General features: G+C 40.1%; 1 protein-coding gene across 1 annotated transcript in view; it reads right to left on the bottom strand.

Annotated features, from left to right (window-relative positions):
• LOC108901120 (amyloid beta A4 precursor protein-binding family B member 1-interacting protein) overlaps window positions 1-20,853 on the bottom strand; it is a 50,678-nt gene that overhangs the window by 4,786 nt on the left and 25,039 nt on the right. Inside the window, exon 3 of the mRNA XM_051072775.1 lies at window positions 20,605-20,656. The gene's annotated coding sequence lies outside the window, so the exon portion shown is untranslated. The remainder of the gene's footprint in view (window positions 1-20,604; window positions 20,657-20,853) is intronic.

Genomic DNA, 20,853 nt, shown 5'->3' with positions numbered 1-20,853 from the left:
TCTGATAGTTTATTTATTCTTAATGACTTTTTGATGTTGGATTAATTTGGCTAGGAAGGGTCACCTTGTATCCACAGTCCTAGTCTTTTTATCCATATTCTATGTTAAGCAACTGGCTGCTGGAACATTTGCACCACCTGAATGTCTTGTAGTTAGTGTTGAAGAAAAAGCACATTTTATTTTTCATCACTGTCCCACAAAATGTTCTGTCCTCATGTTGCAGTTGGACCTTGAGCTTTGTCAAATGTATTCAACACACTGAGCGGCTAAAATAATCAAACAGCTGTGTTTCCTTCATGTTTTATTTTCATTGTGATGTTCTTTTAGAGAAATTCAAAGCCAAAGTGAAAGCTGATGAAGATTGTGAGAGTGAGGGTGATGATGGTGAGGATGAAAATGATGAAGGCAATGTGACAAGGACAGACATATTGATATTGATGATGATGATGATGATGACGGTGACACTGATGACGATGATGATGACGGTGATGATGATGGTGACGATGATGATGATGGTGATTAAAGTAAGGATGATCATTACAATTCAAATGGTTGTTGTGAGGATGATGATGACAGTGTCACAAAGATGACACTTCATTGCGAAGATGATGAAGATGATGTTGATGATGGTGAAAATCATGACGATGATCACCACGGTGATGAAGACTACGATACTGATGATGAAGCTGTAATGATGAAGAAGTGATGAACAACCATTTTAGTGATGAAGATAATTATGACGATGAGGATTCTGTTGAGGATCAGAATGATGAAGACAATGTGATGAAGATGAGGACTCACTAAACAACGATGATGATGATGTGATTATGATATTGTGATGACACTGAGGAAGATGACGACAGCGAAGTTGAGGATGTTAATGACGATGATGAAGACGCCGATGATTGTGATGTTGGTGACAGTGATAATGAGGCGCAGGACGATGATTACGATGTGATAACGATGCGGAAGATGACGTGTTAAAACTGATGGCGACGACAGCTGCGGCGGGCGTAATAAAGACAGCACGGCGTGAAAGGCAGCGGCGGCGGCGGCAGTGCAGAGAATCCTCCAGTTAATGATCACAGAGATGTAAATCTATTCATGAGCTCTTAATGTGAAGAGCTAATGTGGCCGTTTTCATCTGAGTGCGGAGCCGCCGCTCTGACAGGCTGATGGAGCCAACGAACGACTGAAGTAGGAGTTCAGTGATTGGAGTTTTTATTTTTTCTGTGTGTATGACTAAAGACTACCAGGGAGCTGTTAAGTGCTCTTTGACTGGGCAATCCACTGTTACCCACAAAGTTAAATAGAAGACTGTTCATCACATCCAGCTCGCTGCAAACACCCTCAAACGTCTTTAAGTATGACGGAGCGTGGGGGAAGAAGGAGACAGGCTGGAGCTTGTGTGGATACAGAATCACATAATGAACGGTCTGCCTTCAAAATGTAGATGGAAGTTAAAAAAAAAGAAAGGATAATCTTGAAAATATGGTTATATAATGGCTTTTATGTTAAAGCTACTGGTTCTAAAAAGTAGAGAACAAGACCATGGGGAACAAGGGAGTGACATCTGTACTCTGGGTACAGTACCAGTAAACAAAACTGGGAAAAATGGTGTTAACATCCTATTCAGTCAATACTTAACATACGTCACACCTGCAGGGCAATCAGTGCAATCTTTGCATGAGACATTAAAGATTTGCCATGTTTGATCTCCCTACTGTGTTACAGAATATTCATAATTATTGTGTTAACAGTAGAATGAAAGGATTTAGTATTTAAAGGACTGATTACTGTGGTAGTTTTGAACCTGGGCCTTATTTTCCCATCTTTTTGGGTGTAAATGACAAAAATCTTTGGAATCTTGAAGTAGAACGAGGCTTGAGTAAAGTTGCCTCGATTGTGTGACTTTTAATGGTGGAGGAGGTATTCAGATCCTTTTCTCAAGTAAAAGTACACAATTACACAAACTAACCAGTCCAGGTAGCAGTAGATTCAGTAGATACATAGAAAGAACTCCGGTATTCTGCTCAGTAAAATTACTGTTTTTGTCAATGGAGTCTATCTAATAAGGCTCAAACTCAGGTCCAAAAATACCTGTTATCCTTTAACAGTGTGGAGAATGGGGCAGCACTGGGAGGAAACTGGCTATTTCCATCTAAATCAATAACATCAATAATACGGTTAATGAAACATGCAGTTGTTGACAGCCCTTAGAAAAACAAGGCAAAGTAGAGATAAGATATAGCACAAAAAACTTACTGTTGAGCTTCATGAGTTACCTGGAGCAGAGGTTGAAGGGGGTTTTTTGTTGGTTCAACAGGTTTCAGGATGCAAATGAAGGTCCAGATGAGATACACTACAGGTTTTGAAAAGCCTTTGGGGGGGACTGCCACACTATGACGATTATTCAACTAAGTTTTGAGTTACCTGATGCATGCAGTTATTAACAGAGGTGGTTTACATAAAATGGATTCAATTCAGTGTACTCTGTAATTTATCTTCTTTTCTCCTTCAAAGTCTCTATGGAGTGATTAGGCCTTATCCGTCCAGTCAGCCATTAAGAGGGTAACACAACTTTACTGGTCACTGACCAGTATTTATGTAAATTCCACACAATCCCGAAATAGCATCCACCTCCGCAGCGACTGCGACTGCTGCATCGGGCTCTGAGCACTGGGTTTTAATTGTTAATAATATCATGGGCAGTTCATAGATAGAGAAAGTGTTTGTGGAAGGAAATTATAAACCAAATGATAAATATGTGGCATTCATATCAGGAAATTGAAAGCATTGCTGGAGCTCAGGCGCCTCAGGAGCAAAGTGGCCATTAATGTTGAGCTTCATAACACAGCGCTGGGTTCACACTTGATATGTGAATGGGGGGGATATGTAAATTAAATTGACTTGTGTTGCCATGACTAGATGCTAGCTGCTTTATCAGAACATCAAATTATTTTAAAGTACATTTTTGACGGGCAGGCACAGTCAAGAGTAACACCTCAAGATCTCACCACTCACTGAACTCTTGACCGACTGAATGCATCACAGCGTCATAGACTCACCAGCCTAGCCCTAATTGTTTAATTGAATGTCTAATTGATGTGTAAAGCTTAGTCGTTAAAGGACTCGAAGCCTCTCGGTCTTCGCAGTCCCCCTGACACCTCATCTGTCAGTCAGTCTGCGTCCTGGTGGCTATCTGCGCTCCGCACATGTGTGTCCACGGCCTCGGGCCCTGCGCTGTCAGATCAGCTTTCCACGGCAGACAGCACAAGGTCATCAGACAGTGACCCTCGGCCGGGGCCGCCCCGCGGTCGCTCAGCTGTCCACATTCATTCTCAGTCAGCCATCGTCCCGCGCAACACCAGCCGTCAGGGTGGCAGCGCTCTGCACCGGTCCAAACCCTTCATCTGTCCACATAAACTCACTCAAAGCTTAATATCTCAATCTAAAAGCAAGACTCCTGACATTTTGGGTAATCCACTGATTTGCTGTCTTACTGTTAGATGTTGATATCAGTTGCAGCACAAAGGTACAACAACTGCGTCCGCTCAGGAAGACCATGAGATGTGATGTGCTTAAAGCTCAGGATGTATGTCTCTTGAATGCGTTAAGAATTGTAATAATCATTAATGCTCAGCAGTATGAAAAATGCATGATTGGTTTTGGTCTCTTCGAGGGCTTAGCTTGTAATATTAAAATCACGTAACGCCAGCCTTATCCTTCAAAGTGTGGAGTTGCTACTTGGCATACGGGAGGCAAGAAAAGTGGAGAAAAAAGACACAAGGGTGGCAAAGAAAGAGAAAATAAAATAACCAGGGAATATGTGAAGACAATCGTCTAATGAGCAAGACTCATTATCCTTTACGATTTCAAGTAATTGCTGTCTGTCATGGAGACAGAAGAGTGAGGAGTCCTCTGATCTCTCAGCCATGACCTCTCCCCATCCAACCCCGACGAGAAACAACACACATTAAGAACGAATAGAGTCCTAACAGACAAGTAGAGGACAAAATGTGAGACGTTTAGGCCTCTTGATGGTAATCATCTGACGGCTGGGGCGGAAATTGGTGCTGCTCTTTAATGTGTGTCAGAGAGAGAAAGCACTGACAAGCGTAACCTTCCAAACCCTTCAACTCACACTGAATGTGGATTCGAATAACCCACCACTGCATACAAACACGTCAAGACTGACAGTCCAAAAGGCTGCTCTGGTCATTACATCCCAAGAAACATAATCTTTAGGTGATAAACGTTCATTCCGTATTTATACTGTGCTACAACTTCTCCAATTGAAAAAATTCCAGATTATCTAAGGTACAACAGAAAGAGAGTGGACCTGACGTGTCAATAATAACCTGCCATTGCATCTCTTAAGTGTTTGTGTGCCTTAAACCAAAACACTGTTTCCCACAAGCCTAAAACTGTATTAGTTGTGAGCCACTAATTTGACACATTGAGGTCAGGTAGACTTCAACAGCAGAAATCACAGCTAAAAAAATTTAAAGATTAAACTGTCTTTGTTGCTTTTTTGCTATTGTAGCAGCTTGATGTGATTCATATAATTCTAATGCACAACTTCATGGCAGGTTTTATCTCCAAGCCTTTGAGATCTGGGTGTGTTCATATTTTAGGCCAAGTATTCACAGCTTCTTATTCAGGGTGGATGTTCATCTGTGTCAGACCTGGTTTGTCTTGAATGTGGAGATGAGATGTGGGTTAAAAGGCTTTCATTAGTCTCTAACCAAATGCTTAATAAATATGTCACACTGATCAAGCAACTTCATAATTTCCAGGCTTATTTCCATATTCATGCTGGTGACGTAGAGGTCAGAGTTTGAATTACTGTCAAGGTGCCTTTGAATAGATTTTACGGTGAGTTGTGTTCGGTTCATTATTCTACTCGGCTGGACAGTCCGTGCGCTTGGAAACAGCAGTTAGGCAAAGCGGTATCAAACAAACTGTGTTCCCAAGGTCAAGAATGAACCTCCTCAGCTCAAGGTCAAAGGTTTATTCAGGAGCTTTCATTCATATTACATGATTTTCATCAGTAGTTTTAGATGTTCAAACTTTAGATGTGTAATGTCTTCAGTTCTGTGACAAATGAGCAAACTCCATCCACTGCTGAAGACCATGTGATATGGTCAGAAACTACCTAAAAAGTTAGTAAGCACACCTTGAGTTGAGTCTTCTTAATGAATCTTAAACAGCACTTTTAGCTGACACAGCCAACGTACCTTAAAGTGGTCATAAAATGGTAGAGTTTGGACACCAACAGTTCCCTGTACAACTGAGCAAAGTCTATCCAATGACAAAAACCATGTGAGATGGTTGAAAGCACCCTACAAAGCTAGTAGGTGGACATTGGGTTAAGTACTTAATAGAAGAGATGATTTCAGTGTACAAAGCAAAATATAAACATTAAAAAAATATAAACAAGAAATATATAACATACTATTTTACAGATCACTTAAACAAACGTTGGTAATATCTGTGCGACAAGAAATAAAGATTTATAACCCTAACCTCGCAGTGTATGAATCACCCGATCACCTCTGAGAGGTGTCTACTCTATGTCTATGTATCACCGAAGTGAGGAAAAACAATGAACACGTTCTGGTTTCCATCACACTGAATCAACTGAAAAGCTCTGACTCAAATGTCACTCCGCTGGTCTGACTCATGACTTTCATCACACAGCAGGCAGATTTTCAATTAAGTCGGCATTAAATGCACTTTCAGTCACACAGGTGGCCGAACACCTGTCAACTCTTTTGTGTTCAGCAATATCTAATTAATTTTATTCTTATTAAATCATTTTTGAAATTTAAAAAATAACATTTAGTCAAAATTAGAAAAGTGGTAGGAGATCACATGCAAAAAGTGACTTATCTAACCTAATGCTAAGTTCACACTACATGATTTTAGCCCTGATTTTCCACTGGGTGACAATTTGTAAAGATTGCAGAGAAAAGCCCAAGATCGGAAGCAAATCAGTGCTTGATTGCTATGTGCACACTGCTCAAAGACGCAATCGGAAAGACTGAAAGAAAATACCTAGCAGGGTAAATATCCGGACCTGTTGAGAGTCCAAATCCTGTAATTTTGTGACTCAGGTGTCACTGACGAGAGCGGTGCGAAGTCCTAAAACTTGGAAATAAGTTAGCATTTTAGCACTCCCCTCAGTCGGTGGGTTTTTGGTTAAATGTCTGAAATAAGGTCTGTGGTTTTCACACAAGCTAACACAAACAAACACAGCATATTCTTTTCTTTTTCCTCTCTGTCCTTGTTGCTGCAAATGACTTGGATTGCTAGTTTTTTGCAGACATCCTCTCTGGAAGAATAAAAATCCTGTGTCAATTCTCGCATGTCTGACGACTTTGAACATGGCAGAAGAAGTTTTGGCGCTATAACAACGTCAGGCTACTTTATGTTATGCTTCAGACAGTCTTTATTCACGTGATCAGAAGATGTTGTCTGTGACTGTTGTTGTTCTGCTGACGACGATATCAAAAAAAAATGTACAAACATTACATATATACATGGTAGCACCTCAGCTCTTAAATTGTACTCTAGCTCATTTCTGTCTCCATCTCTGTCAGTAGATAATTTGCTCTTGCCCTGATTTCCATGGACTGGGGTGTGTAACGCTTGGGGGATCATCTGGAACAGAGCCCCTGGATTTGTCACTGTGTGCCACAAGCCTTTTGCATGAGCGACAACAGAGGTATTTTAGCAATTCAAATCTTCAGCAGGGTCCAAATCAGTTCAGCTGCAGAAAGATGCCCATCTGTGGATATACATACGATAGAAGCACTAATCTGAATCTAGCTTTAAAAGCTACAAAAACCACCTGCTAAAGAGAAGAAATATATCACTCCACCACATACAACTGTGCAGTAAAATTACGCCGGCTAATCCTTTTAACAGCGTCTCTCCTGTCTGCTGAAAAGAGACATACCAGCTTTTGTCTTTCTGAGGGCAACATGAGGACATGAGAAGAAGCAGTCCAAAAGCAGAGTGATTATGTCTGCGAGCAAAGTGAATCAATTTCTTTGAATGTAGCGTTGGTGTTCAAATTTGTGAGCCTCCACTACCACCTCCTCCGACGACGCTTTTACAAAGTGAGGAAGTGGGAGCCTTTAAAATGAAGGCAACGTAAGATCCTCACATCCTGTAAGTGAGAGATTAAGTAAGGGATGATTTTGTCAGGAACAATCATCACTGGAGTAGTGATACAGTGAATTTACGGTTATATAACTTGGCTATATTAACCCTTAAATGCGTACGTTGGGTTCTTGACGACCCAGAATGAAAATACACATAAAGAAAATCAGCCCGCTGCTTGATTCTCTCCTGGATCAGTCGACAGGGAAGTGATGAAAAAGCCAGTGGAGAACAGATTGCAGCGGGATACAGCGCAATCATTTCTGTACTTTTTCTTTCTAAGAGGAAATAATGCAGAGCTGGGTCATGATCCAAAACAAAATTCTTAGAAATCAGGAACTGACCGTCGATTAATTATGCCCATCCCTAGTGTCCATTTTATACTTCCACTTGTGATCAAATTCACATTCAGCTGCTCACCTGAACTATGACATGTTTACAACATCCACTGACCTTTCTTCTCCACTACAAGTGTCCAAATTTGAAAAATGGTGCCCAAACAATTTGGTGACATAAACTAAGACGAGACAAGGATGTAAAACATGTACTGTATTTGTCTTTCAGTGGGAGATCAGGGCTCCTCATGTCTCTGTATAAACTATGAAAAGGTCTCGTACACAGTGTCTGGATGAAGCAGTGTGCTGTTCAACCTGCTCGTTCATAACAGACGGCCTCTTTATAAATCTTAAAATATGCTATTTATCCTGCGAGGAGTGGGGCATGTGCCGAGTTAAATGAAAAAAAAAAAGTTATATGCTTTTAGTCGCCATGGTTACGACAGGCGGTGTGAAACATGCAGAAATAAGACATTTAGTGAAATTTGAGTCATGTGGCAAGTTGATAATGGTCAGAATGGGAACATGTCTGACAGATGGGGGGGGGGCCCAGCGGGAAAATGTGGGACTGTACATGGTAAGTCCATTAATTTAGTCACTAGAGCATTGAAGACATGACTTCAACAACACTTGTACATGTATGACAGAAAAGCAAGAAGACCATACGAGGGGATTATGTTTGATCCGAGGACGAGGAGAAAAACAGCTAAAGAGAAGTAAACACGAAAAAGACAAAGTTAAATAATCAGGCAATAGATATACAAACAACACAAACATACAGCTGCGATATAAAGGTCAAGTAGTTACAGTGTCTGCAGGGCGCTGGTGTTAAATAGTGATCGTTCAGCACATGACAAAGTAGGTTAGAATAAATAGTGTATGCCCTGTACAATGAATTATATATTGAATTCTATGGCCACATGTACAGCTATTGCTCAATAATGTACAGGGATGTGTGTAACCAGGCTGCATTGTGAGTAAACGCTAAAACAGTCAATTAATTGATTAGTTTTAGGCTGAAAGACAAAGAGAAATAAACAGAGGAGAGATTAAGGTGAATCAGAGGATTACCATATTGTCTTTTTATAATCTTTTTAAATATGTACATCTTTCTTTGTTTGTTTGCTTGTTGTTTTGTTTTTGCTTTGTGTTCCTTTGGGTTATGGGACAATTTGACAATTTAGAGACTAAATGATTGATTGATTTATCAATAAAATAATCCTATTTTAATCAATATAATCTAGCAATTGATCATTATATTCTGGCTGTGAGTCCTGGTGAGATTACAGTTCTGTAAGTGACAGTTATATACAGGTGATGATACCAATATATACCAAAACAAACAAAAATAACAAAAATACTCTGTCTGAATGAAATGTACAGTTATTATATGGCACCATTTTGCAAGGGACAACAGGTGAGAAGAAACTTTTCCCAGGTGCGACTGTTCTGAGAGTCTGAAGTGACTTTAATGAGCCAACCAGACAGTGTTGAAAATAGAAAGAGAGACTCAGCAGCTGCCATGCAGGACTGGATTCAGTAGAGGTTCGTCGGACATTTGGCACCCCAGGCAAAATCCACCACCTCCACTACCACCACCCATTTTGTGTGGCTGTATGTGTGTGTAAGTCTAATATGTTATACGAAAAAGGGTGGGGGGTTGTTGCCTGGAGTGTGGAGCGTTTTTTTATTTTTTTTAATTTGAAAGTCGAAGCATCAGTTTTCTCACTCGCTTCATCTCAGACAGAGCGATAACAGCTCCCACTAATCTGGTGTGTACTGTATATGTGACAAGTTTGACAGATTAATCTTCATCTTCAGATTGATGGAAATGGAAACAATCCATTAATAAGTAGAACTATCTGTTTAGACTGATCAACAGTGACCATGGCGGGCAATGGGAAGAGTAGAGGAGCAGTCTTCATTGATCTGGAGTCACCTTGAGATTAATGTGCTCAATTAGAGAAAGAGAGGGAGAGTTGGATCAATTACCAATGTCACTGACCGAGTGGATTTCGATTTTCAAGCTGTAACAGTAGAGACGGTGACAGTAGCTGTATAAGGTTTTATCAAAATAAAGCAGTATCCAACAACCAAAAACGTTTGTGGAATAGGAGATACTGTGAAAGTGGCTTGATCAGATATGGAGATGTGTTAGATTTCTGAACAAGAGGAGGCTTGAAGTGTGTGAATGTAGATCAGAGGAGATAGTCAAAATTCAGTAAAAGAGTAAGTGAACTTTTTATCTAAAATATTCAAAAAGAATTTTCTTATTTCCTTTTTAAGAGTGGAAAAGACACATTTTCAAGGGCAGACAGCCAAGAATCACCAGTTGTTGGCATGTTTTTCCACCCACTGGTGGTGAGGACTACCACAGCAGATAAAAATCCTGTGTAATCATTTCATGTGGGGTTCAGGCTGTGAATGAATTGCGTGTGAAACTCAAAGACGTATGAATGACTTCTGCGGTAACACCACCATCAACGAGACGACACACACCAATAATTCTTTGGTCTTTGTCCACCAGCTCACATCAATGAGTTGTGATTAGTTTTTAAACGAGCCATCTAAACTGCTGCCTGCTCAACATGATGATAATAATTCTCATTACCCTCAGGTTTTAAATTCTCTGGTGTCTTATGCCCCTGAGGCGTTACACTGGCTGCTAATAAGCTGCTATCATTAACGACAGCCACTTGATCACAGACAAGATGTCTCAATGTAAACTGACAGAGAAATGTGAGCAGAGATAATGTGCGTGATAATGTTAGTGTTATGTTCTCACCCTCTTCTTATTGCACACAGTTTGAAAAAACACCGGAGCACAATTATATTACATTTCCGTTGTGCCGTACTGTGTACACCGTATAGTACTGTGTTCATCCATACAGCAAGGACATTACAGATAAAGTGTCCAGATATGACCAGTACAACCCCTTGGTGCATTATATTGCTTTATTCACGATACGCCAGGTATCGGTACTTGGCATCTTGAGTTTAGGTATAAGAATCTGTATCATGAGCAAAAATGACAGAAATGATGTAAGTCACAGAAAGAAATTATTCAATCTAGTCTATGGGTAGCTGACGAATTTGAGGTTGAGTTTCAGGACACATGGATGACTGCCATGGTAAACATATTTCCTGCTAAATGATCACTTCTTACAACAATACAATAGATGTTCCGGTCTGAACACCATATATAATAACAGTAATTTTAAAATGTTGAAACAGAAAATTGGATGGTAAAAACATGAACCAATATCTCGTGACATTCAACGGTAAAGTGCACTACATTTAACATTCAGCCGCTATGTGTGCGCACACCACATGCTATGACACCTACTGGGGGGACATCACCTCTGCAAGCATCAACGTGGAAGATGGGCTCATTTGAGAGGGAGAGGGAGAGAGTTATCAGGCAGCATCTCGCCCCCACACAGCCACTGATAGCTGCAATCAGCAGAAGAAGGAAGAAGGGGACTTGAGAGGGCAGCTCGTCAGCTCTGATAAGGCCTTTTGTATCACCTCTGATTGAGTTGGAATACTTAGAAGATGCACTGTAATGATAGTCATCTCGGCTAGTGCCTGTCCGGGTGTGTGTTGTCTGAGAAGCGCTGCCGCTTTGTATTCACGTGTGGGTCTGTAAGAGCGAGGGAGTGAAGAGAGAAAATGAAGATGTGAGAGTGTTTGCGTAAGTCAAGAACTCGTGCTGGAAAATGTAAACAAGACACAACCGGTCGTCCTCCGTGGTAGAAATTCAATCTACGGTCACATCATATAAAATAAGGCACGGTGGGGAAAAAGACTGACGATAACCTTGTAACCTTTTTTGATTTAGAGATATATCAGTGATTTTAATTCCAACCAGACTGCTTTTTTGTAAAAAATAAATCTCCAACATGTTCTTTTTAAGTAAAAATGTGTCTCAAATGTGAATAATTGCTGTTTTTTTAGTCATATTTTCCTCTTAGGCTGTTGTTCAGACAAAACAAGCAATCACAAAATGTTAGCTTAGGTTCTGAGAACTTGCGAACTTGTTTTTTTGCAATTTTCTCAAGTGAATAAATAACAAGTTTCATCAGCAATCACTAGGATTGAAGAGAGCATCGGGCACTAGCTTCCATCTATTCTGAAGAGATAACACCTTTCACAACACATGTAGTCACTGCATCTGTTGTTAAATTAAAAATGTTAGTGCAGCGTAACCACTCACCAACCACTGTAAATACAAACAGGGAAACTGTGTCTTTCTAAACATTTACTGCCTGGATGTGAAGGTTTATCTCCTGATATATATGAAACTTAATGAGTCTCCACACTGACTAGCCTCATGAATCTACAGGAAATAGAAGAGGGACATCAAAACATTACACCTGTATGTGAGTGCTGAACATGGGTAATTAATGTGGTGCTATAACAGCCTCCTCTCCTCTGGTTTCAGACTTCCCACAAGATTCTGGAACCTGCTTTCAGGAAATATTCTTCCATTTAGCCACAAGAGCATTTGAGAAGTCCAACGTTAGGTGTCTTCAGACCAAACGGTTCTGGGGACTTCTTGAGAGGAACTGCTCACTGGGTGAGCTCTCCTGATAACTACATACCTTCAAGGGCTTTTTTGTGTTTGCAATCACGGAGCCAGTGGGAATGCTGAAGTGACGTAAGCCAGCCAACTCAGTAAAGCCTGGACTTCATTGTCGGTCCTTTCGTCCATGTTTTGTTGCCAACTTTTCATAGAACTGTGAAAAAGTTCATCAGGTTCTAAAGTTGGGTGATAAAGTCTGAATCACAGTTGACTTTCCAGTTCATCCCAAAGCTTTTGGATGAGGTTTAGGTCTGGACTTCTTCTGGAGTTCTTCCAAACCAAAATGGTCTCTTCAATGGTCTGGTCATGGTTTCTTTGGTTGTAGGACCTGGCTTTGTGCAAACTGGAAAGCATCTTCCCAAAACTGTTGCAACAAAGTTGAAAGTACTGTATAAAATATTATTGTAAGCTTTAACAATTAGATTCTCTTTCATTGGAAACAAGAGGTGCAGATCAAATTACAGTCCCAGCGTGTAGAAAAAACTGAAAAAGAAAAAATAATTTAGCCGTAACAAACAACTTCCATCTATTTCAAGTGCCACTGTTTGCCGGGGCAGAATTTCCATGATTGTTGATGGGTTGATGGGGTAGATGGATGGTGCTTTTTGACTCACAGCATGTCGCCGGCTTCCCAGAAAGCTCTCTGGCATCATGGAGCTGTCAAAATGCAGAAGGTTCGATCCAGCTGAGTGTGCTGCGAGCAGTCATACCCGCAGATGACCAGGGCCGGCCTAATATTATCTGATGTTGTCATATGTGGCTGGTGTATGAAGAGTTTCAGGCCATGCCAAACGAGTTCACAATTTTTGCCTTCTTCTACTATGTGCTGACATGCGAATAGAGAAGAATTATAGGCTGTTGTGGGTATTAACTTGCGTATGTAAATGTGACTTTTTAAAGGCCTCATCATTTCTTTGTAGTATATTTTAAGTTATTAAAATCGATATGCAAATCATGTGTATAGTCTTGGATTCGGAAACAAAGTATGGGCACAAATCCAGAATATTGAGCACACATCTAGACTACACAGGTGGGCTCACTTTGCCAATTTGGCCGGGGAACATCTCAGGTTACAGGTTGCAGGTGGAGCTGGAGCAATATGGGGTGTAGTTAGGATGGATGGATGGATGGATGGCGTCCACTTCAGTGCTGCTGCCTGTGTCTGCCCACTTTCCAGCTCCCACTCTTTTTTCCCCCCACATTTGAGCTATTTTCTCTCTGTTTCAATTCAGAACCCAGCTGCTGATCATTGGGCTCTGCCAGTGGGTGGAGAGAGGAAAAAAAAAGCCTGTGGTTCATTTTGGCCTTGGAATATAAACAGGGGGGCGAAGGCTGTATGGAAATCCTCTGCTTATCCCCCCCGAAGCTTCTTTTTCTCTGGACTACATATGGAGAGAAGTGCAGTATAGCTGGATTTCATAACTGAAAACCAGCAGAAAATGGGTGGATGAAAAATGGACTGGATAGATTTGCTATTCTTGGATGCTTAACGCTATAGCAGGGCAGAAGGATTCAGGGTTAAAGCAGAAGAGGACAAACAGCAGCAGAGAGCAGGAGACAGTGCATAGAAAGAGTACATAAAACCACAAATAACAAGAATGTATTATATAGATTATGAAGCCACTTCATGTCATATTGGAGCGCAATTAACTGCAACAACATCTGCCATGTGTTGGACATTTGTTAAAAAGCTGTGTGTCGATATTGACCATGCTCTCACAGCCAATTGAAGGCTTGACTTTGCTCATTAAAGCGATTGATTAGGGCCACAGTGTTAAGGGCATCTTCCCTGGGGATGATATGGATTGGGCATAAGTTTTCATAGTGAATATAACAAGCCATACTGCAGCCAGTCACTGTTTGAAATAACTTTAATGACAACCTCTTTGTATAGATGCTTTGTAAAGTAGCAACAGTGCATTAAGTTTGGTCAAGGTTATTTTAGGACAAGTGCACTCCTCTCAGCCAATTTTGCAATTTTACTGTCTTTGTGATATTAATAATCACCCCTGGAGTACAAACTGTAAAATGAAAATGAGTATGCTTACGTGCTAAACACTCATTATTAGTTTGTTGAAGAGGGTCAGAAAATTAAAAGTGACTCTGGGTTTCTGGCGAATTGAAGGTTTGCCAGAAAAGTGATGCCATTAAACCTGAAAAACAATTCTTGATATTTTAAAGTTTCCTGGCTTCTGAGTCTTTTTAACTGATCTACAGTTCAGCATTACTCTTGAGTTAGATGGAGATCATAACTGAAAAACTAACTCCGGATTGTTATCTTAATATAAAATAGTTACATAATGTTGCTTTAAACGCTATTTAATAATTTAATCAGCTGGTACTCTGCCTTGGCCACGCTCCTATTAGGCGTGCTGTTTTGAGATTTATTGAATTTATTGCTTTTATTTCTTAAGATTAAGACTCGTATAATGGACAAGCAATCAAAACAAGACTTGGGTTGTTTGTGGAAGCATAAAATAAGTTCTGTAGCCACTAAACTGAGGCGGATATCAATGATGTTTTCATCCTTAAGGTGGATTTGGCAACAAAATGTGCCACAAATATTAGACACTTTTAACTAATGATCGCAGTCAGTGTTAAACACAGTGACAAACACACTGTGTTTTCTGTAACTGCTTCACAATAAAAGCCTGGTGAAAGCTTTTTAAGCGGCAGTAGGAAATGTTGGGTTGGCATTACTGGGAACTCAATACAGCTGAGTGATGCCATCATTTTTCATGCGACACCAGAATGGTTACTGCTGCCACTAACAATTAAAACGACTATATAGAGAGATAATTAAGTTAATTATGTACATATATTGAATTGCCACTGAATAACAATTCTAACTTAATGAGCAGACATCTTCATTTGTAGTTTTAATATCATTTTTAATGTCCCATCCCGTGCACATTCTGTACTTTTGTAAATTAAACATACAGAACAGAGAGGCAGACTCCTCCTGAGGTGCAGAACTAAAAAAAAAAAAAAAAAAAAAGAGTCCATGCTTCTTCTGACTGTGGCATTTTCCAGGACTGAGTTTTTTAAAGTTGCGAAGGCGGTCAAATAGTGAAAGAAAAAGTAAAAAAGTGGTGATTACTCGCTGGAAGAAAGCCTAACCTTCATAATCTGAAATGCCAGTTCCTGTCAGTCACAGATCCCTGCTTGTTTATGCCTTGCAGTTATTTCTGCGGTGGGAAACAGACTGCATCACCCACTGCTACCATCTGCCAGGGTTAGCAGGTTTTCACATTACGGGAGCAGCTCACATGACCCATCTACGTCCATGAGGAAAAAAATAAATAAATAAAACAGGACAAACTACTGGAGCAATCAGCTGAGACCTCCTCTAAACGTATTCATAGACAAACTCGTATCTGTTATCACCAAGGAATCAAACTTTAAGAAAGTCATTATGTGAGGAAGCTGTGAGAGTAATTAAAAGAAAATAAAATTAACACTGAGGTGTGTGTGTGGCAGCACTGAACTGGTAGGAGTTCATGGTGCGTTTATACAATATTTAGATCCCTGGTGAGAAAAAAATGTCATTCAGTCAATTAAAAAATACCCATTAACAGTAACTGAGTTAGACTGATATGATAGTATGGGACTTTAATTAAACATCAGATATCTCTGATAAAGATAATGATATTATATGTAATTTCATAGCTGCAGATAAAATAGTCTGGAATTAGCATAATGAAGGTTAAATTAAAGAAGATGCAGCACAATATAAAAACTGTGTATACTTTAAACACAACATTCAAGGACACTGATGGAGAATGTTGGTAAAATTAACCAGAAACTAGCATCTATAATGTATCTGTACACCTAGCATGTTCCCACAGGACTTTGTTTTGATATATTGATGATTCTGGCAATTATTGACCATTTAGTTTATGTCTTTTAAAGGTTCCCAGAGCCCAACAAGACAACGAGGAACAAGCTAAAACAGAAAGATATTCAGTTTCTAAAGATATAAAACAGAGGCAAAAGCTGGAAACAGCAAATGTTTGCACTTAAATGAATAATCATTTGTCAAAATCACACTTTGAATACAACCAATGAGAAAAAATAAGTGTCTAAATTTACGTATTTCCACACTCACTTGCTATTTTGAGTGCATTAGGGTGTTAAGTACCAGGATGTTGCACTCAAAACGGTCAAAAACTTGAGTATGGAGCGACGGTCGCCATCTTTGCTACGTAGAGGAAGAAAACAGTGGCCGAGGAAGGATTTATTGGCATTAAAACAGCTGGCAGATATTTTTAGTTGTGGTTGATTGCGGTCAACTGCGATGAGATCTCGTGCCAGGATATGTCATTAGTTTGGCTGGTAGGTGAGAACAGGACGGAACAGGAGGTCAGGATGAAGAATAATAACTGCCAGAGGCAATCATTTCCACTGCTATGGAACACTATGCTTTGATTTTCCCTTTTATGTGAGAAAAATCTTCTCCTCTGGACTTACAGTATCCCAACTTTCCCAACAAACCTAATCTGATTAAGTGTTTAAGTCTTTTTACAAAAAGTTTAAAAGTGACTTTATTAAAAGAGTTATACAATGGATTAACAGTTGATTATGTTTGCCTATTACTGTGTCACTAATCACAATCTGTTTTTTGATTAGGAACGTTAGAAAGAGCAAAAACTCTTCAATGATGTCCCTGCACTTCCTCACATTGGTATCTTCTCCCAGCAGCTGTCGACTGATCATCGTCATCGACCCCATTCTTCACTAAGACCGCTGGGACTTCATCAGAACAATGTGTGAAACAGAAATAAATTTTAAAAAAAGAAAAGTTGTCTGGTTTCGACTCGGCTGAGGAGACCAAAAGGCGCCCCCAAAGATGATCCAATATGTCATTTTATCTGACTGTGTCCAGGCTGCAGTCGCTGCAACCACCGCTGCATCAATCATCACATTCCTCCCGTCAATATAAATGCAAATCATACAGTCTGGTAAGGCCGTGTGGATTATGACTTAGCGGTACACTGTGTGTTGCAAAATGATGCCGTGAAAGGTCACTGGCTCATTAAGTTCGGGGTGATTGCCGGGACTGGATGAGGGGGATGAGCTGACTCGTCTGTCCACTGTAAAGAGCAACAATATTGTGGTGGGCCTTTTTTTAAGATGTACAGAGCGACGGGTAGCAGCTGTACGATCGAGTCAAATCACTTACAGTGAAGTAAACCTGCAAAACAGAACTGTGTGACCTTTTGTCGCACTGCCACACTGGGAATTCAGTTTATTTCCCACCTTTTTCTTCACTTTTGAGGTGATTCGTTAGCTTGGTTTCAAGAAACTTCTAAATCAGGTAATAAGGATTCAAGAGGAGAAAACTGTTGAGGGAACAGTTTTACAAGAGGAAAATGTTTGTGTGCGTAATGAAGAGCACATGACCTGAATGACTAACAAATGGAAATGCCCACTGCATATATTCAGGAGTCTCTTTGGCCAGAGTATATATTACAAATTAATATTTCACAGCATGACTGGGCTTTGGATGAGTCCCAGAGTGATTTCATAAAGCGTGCAACACACTCACAAACACACACACAAATAACTTATTTTCTATCCTAAGTTATTTTTATTTTTTGGAGGATTAGTGCGGAGTATTTACAACAGCAGAACGGTTTAGGTGGGATAAAGACGGACGACGTGTCTCCACTTCCTTTATATACAGTCATCGTTGTAAGCATTTATTTGGTTTATGACCATAGAGTGGTGCAGGGATGACATATATTTGTAGTCCAACAGGATTTTTTCACTGGGTTTATTGCAGGAAATTAACTGTAACCAACAAAAGTTTATGATACTTTCACGTTTTGTTCTGCCTGAATACAATGCAAACACAACCTCCAGAAGTAAAAAGCTAATGTTAGGCTATAAACCAACTACACCATGGTCACATGACGTCAACGTCTCCACCACTAAGCTTCCAACTGGTCATTTCATTTAGCTCTGAGCTCTTCTACAAAAGCCTTTCTTCTTAGAAAGTTAGTGAGAGTTTGAAAGAGTGTGAGTAGAAACACAACAAGGCTGTAAAGGTGGAATAAAATGTGAAAATGTCTTGAGCTTGTGTTAAAACCACAGACCTCAATATTCCCATTAGAATGCTAACATTAGCATTTAGTGCAAAGCACTCCAGCCTCTCAGAGATGCTAGCACAGCTCTAGACTCTAAGTCATGGTCTTCTACAGTTACACATGGTAGCTAAAGTTTATAGAGAAAAACAAACCAACCTACGTTTGTGGACTTGTTTTTTGTCCCCAAAAGAAAGTCATATTCCCACAATGTGCCTGTGTAAACAGATTTATGTCCCCACAGCATGAGTAATAAATACACAAGTGCACACACAAACAGATGGATACCTTTTTTCTGCACTTAATCTAGCAGTGGCTAAACTCCAGTCCCAATCAAACGGTCTATTTAAATTGCAGACCTTTCTCCACTCCAGGGATAATTACCCCCATTATTCTATTGATGAAGTGGCACCTGAAAAATCCCTTTAATGTTTTACCCTCTTTGTATTTTGCAGCAGTAGCACACCTCCTGTGTTGCATAAAGCAAAAAGTTCTTTAAAAAGAAAAAAGCGGTCATAATGACTGCGTGGGCAGCGGTTCAACCTCCAGAAAAACCAAAGGTCCACCTGCCGTGAAGGAACACTAAACTCCACCCGCAACCTTTTAAAGTCAACGGAACAACTTCCACATCATCTGTTGTACCTTCTAGGACAATCAGGACAAAACACGGAAAGAAAGATGAAGTTATTTCTGAAATATTAAATAAGTTTCGTCTTGTTATTCATTCATGCCGGCCCCTCCTTCACTGCCCCTTTTCCACTGAGGTTTCAGTGGCACGGCAGCAGTCCTCATTTGTTTTGCAAACTAATTCAGGGCTATCAGCAGCCAGGCCGATTAATTAGGCAATCGGCTGGGAGCGGAGGGGAGTTCGTCACAGCGAGGTCACCGCATGAGGTGTCCATTATTCTCATCTCCCACTGAGGTGTATGTAAACCTCTTACTGTTGGCCTTTGTCAGTGAAAACAATACTGATCCGCTGCAGAAATGTCTTAACATCAATGTGCATTTTAGGGTTTTAGAGCAGCTCTAATTCATGCTGTCTCTCACTTCCGACAAGGTGGAACTGGAAGTTTAAGTGTTTTTGTTAATAAGTTACTCGGTCTGCAACCAGCAGTTCATACACTAATTATTTCGACACTAATGCAGGGTCAAAAACAAACCTAAACAGTGACAGAGACATGTTTTCAGACACTGGAGACTGAGTTCCTGCATAGTGTTGTGTTTGAGCCAGACGATTTCCAACTGTGAGGTGGGGGAGAGTTGCAGGGGATGGAGAGACGTGACGCAATGATACTGCATGACGCGAAAGGGACAGGTGCAAGTCAGCCTCGAAAAAACAAAGGGAAGTGAGTTATTGTAGTTTATAGCTATTAATGGCTTTTTAAAATTTATGTTAGTTTGCAGATGATGACAAAATAAAATGTTTGTGTTTCTAATTTAATATTTCCAAAACTCCCCAACTTAACTTGAGAATCATCTTGTTTTTAAGTTTTCCTCAGTGTCGCAATAATCCAGTGTCATCTGTCTGTTCATCAGTGGGTACAGAGAAAACAGGACTTGCTAATGCTAATTAAGCACTCTTCTAATGGTGCCAAACACTAAACAAATATAGGCTAAGAAGGATGAGGCTCGCACTGTAGCCCACAACCAAATCTGTAGTAACATTATACTTCCTGTTTACAACCCTTAAAGCATTATGCAAACTGCAACACCAAGATTTAGAGCATGATAGTCCTCCAACTAGAAGTAAGACAGAGGATAATAAACCTCTTATGGAACTAAAACATGGGTATAGTTTAGGAAAGACTGTGGTTTTGGTTACATCTTGAAAAAGTAAAGTTTCTCGTCTCAGGTTTTAAGATAAAGATAAGTACGCTCTGTTACAAATCAGTCGTATTTAAATCTAATGTGTAGGCCACCGGTTTGCCTCGACAGTTTTCCTCTATGATTAAAGTGAAGTTGCTCTCTCTGCTCTTTAAAGCCAAATACAACTCTAACTGACCAGTAGTGATGTACAACATTTTAATATAATGAAGCTACTGAGACAAGGATTTATGATTAGGATGTTTTATCATGTTGTATTCATGTCGTATTTGTGATATATACTGTTGGGACTCACTGAGGGTTAAAAGAGACCAACACTACATTGTTTTAATTCTCCAGTACAGGCTGCATTGTAAATGAATATGCTGCCCTCTGCTGGCTGACAATAGAAACTACAGATTTCTGACAGACTCTACAACACTGGGATTTTACAGGCGAAACAATTAAGCGATGAATATTATAATTAGCTGCAGCCCTACGAATTTTAACCACACCGTCTTTTCGGGTCTTCGGCCAAATATCCGCGTCATTCAGAGGCTTGGGACCAACATCTCCTCACTGCTTACCTGTTCATTTATAAGCTAATTTACAAATGTTTACTCACATGACCATGATCCTCACATCCTTCAGCACTCCCAATGAGTCCAAACTCCAACCTATAACATAGAGACAGTGCTGTAAATGAGATGCCAGAGGAGCTCAAGACCAGTCATAAAAATCAACCATCAAATAAAGTCTCAATTTGTGATGATTGACAAGACACTGAGGCTAAACACTGTCATTAGCCGGTGCAGATGGTTTTTGGGAGGCAGGAATATTCCCTCTGCTGCCAAAAGCTGGAAGATTTTGAAAG

Source organism: Lates calcarifer, linkage group LG9, assembly GCF_001640805.2.
Source record: "Lates calcarifer isolate ASB-BC8 linkage group LG9, TLL_Latcal_v3, whole genome shotgun sequence".
Lineage (NCBI taxonomy): Eukaryota > Metazoa > Chordata > Actinopteri > Centropomidae > Lates > Lates calcarifer.
This window is presented reverse-complemented; position numbering and strand designations above follow the sequence as displayed.